The sequence below is a fragment of the Emys orbicularis genome, chromosome 8 (assembly GCF_028017835.1).
Source record: "Emys orbicularis isolate rEmyOrb1 chromosome 8, rEmyOrb1.hap1, whole genome shotgun sequence".
Lineage (NCBI taxonomy): Eukaryota > Metazoa > Chordata > Testudines > Emydidae > Emys > Emys orbicularis.
The window spans coordinates 10,093,069-10,104,203 of record NC_088690.1 but is presented as its reverse complement, the minus strand read 5'-3'; positions in this window follow the sequence as shown (position 1 = coordinate 10,104,203).

Below are 11,135 nucleotides of genomic sequence, written 5' to 3'. Positions count from 1 at the left end.
GATAGTTTCTAAAGCTTTGATGCAGAATTTACAGGCATTTTCTGTTGATTCAAGTGTGAGGCATTCATTGTGCTGCAATAACACATCTGTGCTGAAGACAAACAACTTCACATGTGGGCTGATCATGAGTTGTTGCATTTACCACTTTCTTGACTTCGACTTGATAGTTCTTAGATATTGTATTTTCTTTAATCATTTAAATGTAGCTTGCTTACTTATGCAAATTTTAAAATCAAAGAATCATAAGAAAAAGTCCCATCTAATAAGTTTCTTTCAGTTAATGAACACAGTGCTAATTTTACTTTTCCGCTGTTACTATCTGAGTGTTTTGTGTTATTTTCCTAAGACTGGAGGAAACTTACAGGGCTAAATACATCATTTTTCTACCTAAAATACCTGGAAAAGAGAGAACCATTAGAAAGTAAGATAAAGGTTGGAAAGAATGTACTCATATTCATAGGAAAATAATCCCATGTCATCTAAATCTAGTTTGTATTTTCAGGGTAGTTACAAGGTATTTATATTAAAACCAAATTTAATTTTTACAATCCCACTATTAATAAAACAGCTAATTCATGTATGATGTTTAGAGTAGAAACAAGGACATGTGAAAATTATAGATGTATATAAGAACCTCTGTTTTTTTCAGAAAATAAATAGAACATCAGAGGGAAAACTTTAATATTTCAGATATATTTCATTTTAAACTCTAAACAGTAGATTCCACAACTTCAATATAAAAATTCAGAAGTGATTCAGTGACACTTTATCATATCATCCATAAGAGGTAGCAACAGTCATCAGTTTTGACTTTTTTGTGCCCTTGTTGGTCCACCAGTGACACAGAGGCCCATTTATGGTTCATTACACTGTGTCAGCAGCTCTTGTCCCAGGCCTGATGTACTACACCTCACATACTAGTCTCATGATATTTATTTGAAAGGTGACGTGATATATCATTTGAAGTATAATAATACTGGTCATTAATGTCACTGTAAAATGTCTAAAAAATCTGTAGCTGAAATCACAGATACTCTGATATTATATCCTGGAGACTGTAAACAGACAAAGGTAACAAAACAGGTTTCTTCTATATAAAGAGGAAAGAAAATATGGTGTCAGGTGCCCTGTCCAGGAAAGGTTTCAGAGTAGCAGCCGTGTTAGTCTGTATCCGCAAAAAGAACAGGAGTACTTGTGGCACCTTAGAGACTGTCCAGGAAAGAGGGCTCTAACCAGCTGCCTCTGGGTCAGCCAGTGGCTAACACTCCTGCAGCTTTGAGAGTGGGGAGGTGTGACCCCAAAGAGCATCCCAGTGTCAGAGGACAAGGACTCACTGGTGTCAGGTAATGAGTTTCAGCTGACCTAACCAGTTCACTGTACCCCAACTCACTTTGGTTATTATCTGTATCAAAAAGGTGTCATGTCATATGTTACTGGAAAACTAATAACTCACTAATCATTCAACCAGGGAGGATTGAAGCCTCTGGGAACAGAATATAGGTGAGAAACCTGCTTAGGGACAAGGGAAGCCAGCACCTTGTACTTCTGTGGAAGGTTCTTACTGAGGGGAAAGTCAGCCATGGCTGGGCAGAAGAATGTTTGGGAGAGAAACACTCTTGGAGAACACCTGTACCTTGGAGGGGTGGATTAGGGTGTTGTGGGGCCCCTTCCACCTGCAATCCTCCCCCGCCCCTCCCACTCCTGCCGGGGAGCAGGGTCAGGGCCCACTCCCCCCGCCCACCTGGCTCTCCAGCCAAGGGAGCAGGGTCGGGGCATGGGGGCTTTCCCCACTCCGCCCACCTGGCGTTGCTGCTGCGGAGTGCCAGGTGGAGTGGGTCGGGGTATGGGGAGTGGCCATTTTTCCAGGACCCCTAATTGGTCGGGGCCCCTGGGCAAGGTGGCAGACCTATTTCCCTAGCAATCAAGCTGTCAGAAGGTGAGAGAAACAGACTTGGAAGCCTAGGAAACTATTTGATCCACTATTATCAAATTGTCATTGGCAGCTTAGTGGTCCTTATTCCCACTTGCACTATAATCTTTTTAGCAGGTATCTAGCATCACTGATCCCGGCACAAGTGCTAGTCTCCAGTTCAGGGTCATGAAATGTCCACACTGCCAGGCTCCAAATCAGCCTAGCATTGCTTGGCCCTTCTGACTTAAATACTGAGGGCGGGACCTCCCAACCTAAACTCCCTCTGAAATGTATTCATAAACATGTAGGGTTGTAAGGGACCTGAAGAGGTCATCTTGTCCATCCACCTTCACTGAAGCAAAATTAACTATACCTAGATCATCTCTGACAGTTATTTGTCTAACCTCTTCTTAAAAACTTCCAAGGACTGGGATACCACAACCTCCCTATGTAACCTGCTCCTGAGCTTAATTATCATTATAGTTAGAAAGTTTTTCCTAATATTCAACCTAAATCTCTCTTGCTGCACACTAAACCTGTTACTTCTTGTCCTGCCATCAGTGGACATGGAGAACAGTTGATCACTGGAACTACTTAAAATAGATGTGAGACAGTGGAGTTGTGCCAGGGATTAACTTGGCCCTATACGTCATATTTTCAAACATTTCGTTCCGAAAGATGCCTTGGCTACAGATGATGATTTGTCCAGCTTTCCCCCCTTATCTGTCCCTGGTAACCCATGTTGAACCAGTCTAGAGGAATGTCCCCCTACCCGCATCTATCATCGGGGTTTGTTGTTAGTCCCTTAAAATAAGGTAAACCAAGAAGTATGTGTGGGTGTAAACAACCAAGGTATTTATTAAACCATCAACAGTGCTAAACAAGGTAAACCAGAGGTAAACCAAATGAATAGGAACACATGAAAAGCAAGGACCCCCACAACAGGTGATATAAAGGTAAGTAAAGGACCGGTAGTATGCTGACTGACTGAGGATAAGTTCCCTCCCCTAGGACGGGACCCAGGCAAGAGAATGGAGGATCAATGGACCACTACCATGTCTTGCAGCTCTTCACCTCCAGACAGAGGTCAGGCCCCAGCTCCTGCTAAGCAGACTAGCCCACTCCAGGCCCCCCCGCCACCCCAAGAAGCAGCAGAGGCATTTGGCACCTGGTGGTGCCATCCACCGGAGGCCTTTCAGGCCCACGCTGGCCACGGAGGTACCCCATTCCAGGGGAAAACCTGCCTTGGGACCCTTCTAATGGGGGTGTCCACCGTGGGGAGTATCCCGTCAGTGCTTGCCTGCGCAGAGCCATGATGCCCTGGACATGGGTTGGTCCACCCATCAGAGTCCATGGTGTGGATCCCCAGACTCCGGGCAGTGCTCCTTGGGCTCAAGGAGACGATTGCCAGTGGAATGGCACTGCCCCAGTGCTGGGAACGCCCAAGCCACTCTCCCAGTGTTTGGCACCACTCTGGCGGTTCGACCTGCTGGTCCAGGGAGCCCCGTTACTGGTTGACAGAATGCCGGTATGGTTCACCACGGGCACACCGCTGGTCCTGTGCACGTTGGCCTACTCTCTCCTGCTCGATGGACTGTTCACTAAGCGTCAGCTGTAGATCGCCGGATTACCGTCGCCAATCCGCCAAACGCCACCACCGGTCACTGGGATCGTGGCACCAGGGTCATCGCCCTCGTGCGAATCCTCAGCAGAGCTCTGGGGTCGGCACCGAAGGGCCTGGAGTAGACTGATCCAACAGTGAGGGGGAGTCCCTACCAGCGGGTCAGGGCCACCCAGTGAAGGCACTGGCTTTTCCCGCAGCATCTCCTGGTACAACGTGGTCTCAGAGCCAGTGGCCTGCCCCCTGGCACCTCTGGAATCCCTGGGGATTTCCACAACCCTTGCAGGGGCATAGGTCGGTTTCAGGGGCATCAGACAAGTGGTCAGCGACAGTCTCCTGCCCTCCCCCCCCCCCGACACAGATGTGACCCTAGAGCGGGGTTACTCAGCCGCAGTGGAGGTCCCCATGCAGGAAGCGACGGAGGTGGCAGAACCACCGGTGCCCGCCTCCTCTTCATCCTCACCTGATGAGGCAATTACGGGCCCCTCTCACCCAGTTCCTCAGGATGATGCCAAGGCTCATCAAGAGCTCTTAAAAAGGGTCGCCTCAAACCTGGGGCTTGAAGCCAAGGAGTTGGCAGGGCCCTCAGACTCCCTATTTTATGTACTAAGTTCGGCAGTCCCTGCCTGGGTGGCATTGCCCGTGCACGAGGGAGTGGCAAAAATTACTAAGACTTTGTGGCAGACGCCTTCATCACTGCCCCCCATTTCCAAGCGGACAGAACATAAATACTATGTCCCCTCTAAGGGGTATGAATATTTGTACATGCATCCTGCCCCAAGCTCTCTGGTTGTGTCCGCAGTTAATGACCGTGACAGATGGGGCCAAACAGGTGTGATACCCAAAAACAAAGAGGCAAAGAGGCTCGATCTCTTTGGAAGAAAAGTTTATTCAACTTCCAGCCTCCAACTACGAGTGGCCAACCAGCAGGCCTTACTTGGTCACTATGATTTTAATCCCAGGCAGTCCATGGCCAAGTTCTCGGACTCGCTGCCAGAGGAATCCGGGAAGGAATTCCTGGCTATTCTTGAAGAGGGCAAAGCAGTGGCAAGGGCAGCCCTCCGGGCAGCCTCAGATGTGGCAGACTCTGAGGCCTGAACCATGGCCTCGGCCATCTCCATGACGTGGGCGTCCTGGTTACAGTCATTGGGCCTTTCAACGGAGGTTCAGCAATCCATCCAGGACCTTCCGTTCGATTGCCTGGCATTGTTCTCTGAGCAAACAGACACAAAACTGCATGGTCTGAAAGACTCCAGGACAACCCTGCGCTCTCAGGGCCTGTACACCCAGGGCCACCTAGGAAGCAGTTCAAGCTGCAACAGACCCAGAGGTTTGGAAGTCAACCTCAATCGGAGCACTGCCGTAAGAAGGGCAAGGCCTATAAGCACCAGCAAGGCCACCAGCCAGCATCCTCTGCTCAGTCGAGCTCCACCCGTAACCAACAGGGTGATAAGCGGGCATTTTGAGGGTGCGCTTGAGGGCGACCTTCCAGCCTGTATCCTGGATCCTGCTCCCCCGTTATTTTCCAACCGCCTGTCCCCCTTCCTCCCTGCCTGGGCTTCTCTAACATTGGACCGGTGGGACCTCAGCACAGTACCAGGGGGATATACCCTCCAGTTTATTTCTATCCTCCCTTGCACACACACACACACCCCGTCCCTCTTCAGGGACCCTTCTGGGGCCTTCTTCAGGTGGGAGCCTTGGGAGAAGTCCCACTGCATGTAAGGGGCAAGAGGTTTTACTCCCTCTATTTTTTAATCCCAAAGGCCAAGAGAGGTCTGTGGCCCATCCTAGACCTGCAAGGCCTCAAGAGATATCTCAAGAAGTTGAAGTTTCGCATGGTCTCCCTGGCCTCCATCATTCCTTCCCTGGATCTGGGAGACTGGTACGCTGCCCTCAATTTAAGGACACTTACATCAATATTCCGTGAGCACAGACGTTTTCTGCGCTTCATGGTGTGGACCGCTCACTACCAGTTTGCAGTGCTCCCTTTCAGCCTAGCAACATCCCCAAGGGTGTTTACCAAGTGTATGTTGGTAGTGGTGGCTTACCTCAGGTGTCGGGGTATCCAGACTTACCTTTACCTCAATGACTGTTTTGTCAAGCACCGCTCCAGGACCCAGGTCCAGTGCAGTGTCACTGAGGTGCAAGGCATGTGCCAAGCCCTGGGCCTGTTGATAAACGAGCAAAAATCAACGTTAATCCTGGTCCAAAGGATAGAGTTTATCAGAGTGGTACTCGACTCTACCCGGGCCAGGGCATTTCTGCCACAGGACAGATTCAGGATGATGTCGGATCTCATTGACAGCATCTCCGCACATCCGCTCACTGCGGCCCAGGTCTGCCTCAGACTATTGGGGCACATGGTAGAGTGCACTTACGTTGTCCGCCATGCGAGGCTCAGAATGTGGCCCCTTCAATTGTGGCTTGCGACAGTCTATTTTTCATCCAGGGATCACCTGGACAAGGTCATCACGATCCTGCCGAAGGTACTTACCTCTCTGCAGTGGTGGACTGACCCAAGGTTGGTGCTGGAAGGAGTGCCGTTCGAGAGTCCATGGCCCACGGTCTCCCTGATATCAGATGCCTCCGACCTCGGTTGGGGAGCACATCTTGGTGTGCTGCGGACAGCGGACCCAGGGGACATGGTCTCCAGAGGAGCAGACATTATGTATAACGCTCAGCCATCCACCTATCCTGCAGTGTCTTCCGGCCACAGTTGTCCGGTTGAGTAGTGCAGGTGTTGACGGACAACACAGCCTCAATGTTCTATGTCAACAGGCAAAGGAGAGCACGCTAGTCAGCTTTCTCAGGAAGCACTCTGCCTGTGGGACTTTTGCATCCAGCATGCGATCCACCTGGAAGCTTTGCATCTCCCCGGCATGTGGAACATGCTGGCGAATCACCTCAGCAAGTCCTTTTTCTCTTGCCACAAGTGGTTGCTCCACTCGGAGGTCGTCCAGGCACTCTTCCAGAAATAGGGGGCTCCCTGAGTGGACCTGTTCGCCACCAAACAGAACAGGAAGTGTCATCAGTTCTGGTCTCTCCAAGGCCTCGGTAGGGGCGCCCTCTCCGATGCCTTTCTCCTGTCATGGGCAGGAGGATCTGATGTACGCATTCCCGTCGATTCCGCTGATCAGCAGGGTCCTATCAAAAATCAAAAGTGACAAGGTGCGAGTCATTATGATCGCCCCAGCGTGGCCTTACCAGCACTGGTTCGGCACGCTCATGGATCTGGCCGTGGCTACCCCATGGCCACAGCCCAGCCGCTCAGACCTACTCTCACTGGACCACGGTCGGCTCCTGCACCCGACCTTCCCTCTCTTCACCTCACGGCTTGGCTGCTGCATGGCTAAACCCAGAGGAACAGGCCTTCTCTAACCAGGTACAGCAGGTTCTCTTGGAAAGCAGGAAGTCCTCCACCAGAATGACTTACCTGGTAAAGTGGAAGCAGTTCTCCTGCTGGGCGTTGGCGCATAGCATCTCCCCAACCCGGTTGTCTCTGCAGTCCATCCTGGATTACCTGTTCCATCTAAAGCACCAAGGTCTCGCACTTTCTTCCATCAAGGTGCACTTGGCAGCTATATTGGCCTTCCATCCACGTGTCCAGGACAAATCAATGATCTCATATTAGATGTCTATCCAGTTCCTAAAAGGCCTCGAAAGGCCGCTGGTCCAGACCCGGTTGCCCAATGGGATCTTAACTTGGTCCTCTCTAGGCTCACGGGCACACCCTTTGAGCCTATGGCTTCTTGTTCCATTTCCCAGCTGTCGTAGAAAGTTGCTTTCCTTGTAGCCATTACCTCGGTGAGGCGCGTATCCGAGATTAAGGCCCTCACTTCGGAGCCTCCGTCTACGGTATTCTACAAGGACAAGGTCCAGCTGCGACCTCATCTGGCTTTCCTGTGTAAGGTGGTGTCCCCTTTTCATGTCAACCAGGATATCTTCCTCCCGATGTTCTGTCCGAAGCTGCACTCAACCAATGAGGACAGGCGGCTAAACACTTCGGATGTCCGGCACGCCCTAGCGTTCTACCTGGAGCACACCAAGCCCTTCCACAGATCGACCCAGCTCTTTATTGCGACAGTGGACAGGATGAAGAGTCTCCCAGTGTCCTTGCAGAGGATCTCAAATTGGATCACCACCTGCATCCAGACCTGTTATGAGCTGATTTAGGCCAAGCTGCCTCCTATAGTGAAGGCCCACTCGACTAGGGCTCAAGCATCCTTGGCAGCCGTCCTGGCACATGTCCCTATCATAGGGCCGTGATGTGGTCTTTGGTACACATGTTCACGACGCACTGCACCATCACTCAGCAAGCAAGAGATGATGCTGGATTTGGCAGAGCTGTGTTGCAATCGACACATCCATGAACTCCTATCCGCCTCCGGTGCTACTGCTTGGAAGTCACCTACAATGGAATGGACATAAGCAAGCACTTGAAGAAGAAAAGACAATTACCTTTTTTTCATAACTCGTGTTCTTCGAGATGTGTTGCTCATGTCCATTCCACAACCCGCCCTCCTTCCCCACTGTCGAAGTTTCTGGCAAGAAGGAACTGAGGGTGGGGGTAGCCAGCAGCACCCCTTATACCGTGGCATATGTGCGCCACTCTAGAGGGCACCAGGGCCAGTCCCCTACGGATACCACTGAGAGAAAAACTTCCGACACCGGTGCATGTGGCGAGCACCCACACCCACAACGGAATGGACATGAGCAACACATCTCGAAGAACACCAGTTACAAAAAAGGTAACTGTCTTTTTTCTCTCAGCACTGCAAAAACATCATGGGATCTGAAGGACAGGTAGTATTTTTTCTGCATGTCATCACCCATAATAAAGCTTCCATAACTTGAACATAGCTGACAATGATGCTGTAGCGGGGTGGCTACCCCGCTCCTGCCGGGAAGGGCTTAAAACAGCCCTGGCAGAGGGCTGCAGCTCTAAAAGCTAGGCTGATTGGGGAAGCAGCCACAGCAGGGCCACGCCCCAATCAGGCCACAGCTGGCCTGTATAAAAAGGCTGGGAGCCAGAGGCCAAACAGTCTCTCTCTGCCTTCAGAGAGAGAAGGGCTTGGCTGCAGCAAGCTAGAGACAGGGTACCTGAATGGAGCAGGGCTGGGGACAGGCTGAGGAGCCGGGGAGCTCCAGCCTGGAAAGCCCCAGGCTGCGGCCTAGTGGAAGGCCAAGGGGTACTGGGGGTTGCAGAGGGCAGCCCAGAGCTAGGCCAAGGCAGCAGGTCCAAACCCAACCTTGCCTGTGATGTGTGGCCTATACTGCAGTCTGTTCCAGGGAGCGGGGGCTAGTTGGTGACTGGCAGTGGTCTTATTCTGAGGTGAGGTAGGGATAGTGGGTGGGGGTTCCCTGGGGAGGGGAGACCCTAGTACTGAGGGGTGTACTGCCAGGGGGCAGCACCCCAGATACAAGGGCACCGGGGTCCGGGAGGGACATGAGGCGGACCACTGGCCTGCAGAGGGTGCTCCGAGGAGCTGGAAGAGCTAATTCCCGAGTCACCAGCAGGAGGCGCCGCAGGGGTGAGTCCGCTCCTACAGATGCATAAGACAAAAAAAGAACGCAGCTTACTCTTCCATACATGTCTGGACTCTACAGTGCTAACTGGAGTAAAAAATTAATTTTATCATTAAAATAAGAAGATATGACTCAGATCACACATAAGGAGTACAGATTGATTGTTTAATTCTATTAACCAAATAAGACTAGACATTTCCAACAAGTTTGGATGCCAGGAAAAAAATTATCTTTAAACTGCATGAAATAATGAGGATTAGTATCTGATCCTTTTTTAATATCAAATGGAGTCACGTGAAGATGTTTTGGCATAGCTTTCTCTGAACTTATTTTTGAAGCAATGATCGATGATGCCATGAGAGATAATGCCATAATTTTGTTTTCAACTTAGAAATTTCAGCATCTTTAATGAAGAGTGTGAAGAGTATAAACAAAGAGACAAGTGCAAGCACAATACTATAAATTGTACTTTCAAGAGAAATATTTCCCCCCTCCAAATATGCAAAGATAGAAAGGCCCTTAGTTTTTCTGAGGGACAAATTAGACCCTAACATTTTAAATCCAGCTAAAATATAAGAATCCGTTTACAGTCATGTCAGAAATGCTGAGTGTATATGTCCAGGGTGACTGGCTCCTGTAAGGAGAAATAGGGCCAGATTCACCTGTGCCATAAATACCTGCCTCCCAGCCTGAGGAGGCAGGACTAATTGGGTCAGGCCTAATGAACACCTGGTCTCAGAAAAAGGGCTGAGAGAACTCAGTAGAGAGGAAGCACAGAAAGCAGGTTAGGCTCCTGTGGGAGATCCTGAGTTAGGGTCTGTAGGAAGTTTCTGGGAGGGAAGGCAGTGGGAAGCTGCTAGGACAAAGGACTTCCCGGGAGAATCCCATGGGAGGCAGTGCTTGTCTAAAAGAGGAAAGAAGAAACTCTGCAGGGGCTGGCAGTAGGGAGCAAGGAACTTCAGTGAGTGGCAGACTGAGAGATGCTCCAAGGAAAGCAGCTTGGGAGTCAGTACTCTATAACAGAATGTGGAAGGACTTAAGTATAGTCCAGAAGGAGCTAAGAACTGACTCCAGAAGGCAGGTTGAAGAATAGCCCAAGGAGGGTGAAAAATGTTTTTAGTTGAACTTTTAGTTGGACTTTAGTTATCCACGGAGTTTTTTTTTATTTTTACTGAGTGGGATGGTCAAGTGAATTGAATGGAGAGAACCAACAGGACCCATCTTGGAGGAGGAAATGGACACCCCATTTCAAGGGGGGGGGGGGTTCAGAAGGTAGTGACACAGTTATGTACAATATCAAATTCAGTGACAATATACTCAGATGCAAAAAATAAATCAGTATGTATAACCAGTAAAAGAATTGTTCAGAAACAATTGGAGTTCAGGGAGTAGCTGGCAGGAAAGTTGAAAGAAATGAAACAGTAGTTTGTTGTAGTCTGGTTCTGAAACATCTTTTCCTCAGGGTGGATGAGATCTGATTTGATGGGTTTTCATTTATATCACACTGAAATAGGCATGAGTAAGTGTAGAATGTTTGGGCACTAATCATGTGAATTGATCAGGCTCAATAGTGAGTCTCCTAATTAACACATTTATTAGGTATTATGCATGAAATAAATACTATATATCTCTTCGTAAACAAGTACGCCTGGGTTGGTACTAAGAGGTAAATGATGACTTGTTGTGACAGGTTTATCAACCCCACACCAGCAAGGCAAGGGTTAAGGAGCTACTCTGGAGGCAGAAAGCCATGCCTCCTTCCCTCTGCTGGGGATGCTTCCAGGGGTGGGAGTGTTCAAAAGGGAGAAGTGCAGCTCAATCTGGGTTGACTGAGGAGAAGAGCAGTTGGGTGTGGCAGTCTTCTGACAGGAAGTTGACGGCTCCATGCCACCAGGACCAAACATCATAGCTGAGCCACAGGAGGCCCTTCAACTGCAGGAGCTGAGGGTGATGACTCGCTGTTGCCAGTGGAAAAGACTTTAGAGACAGACCAGAGAGGAACACAGGAAGGAACCCAGTATAACCTGTGATGATGCCAGAGGGACCAGAACAAGGTTAGGAAGCAACCCAGGA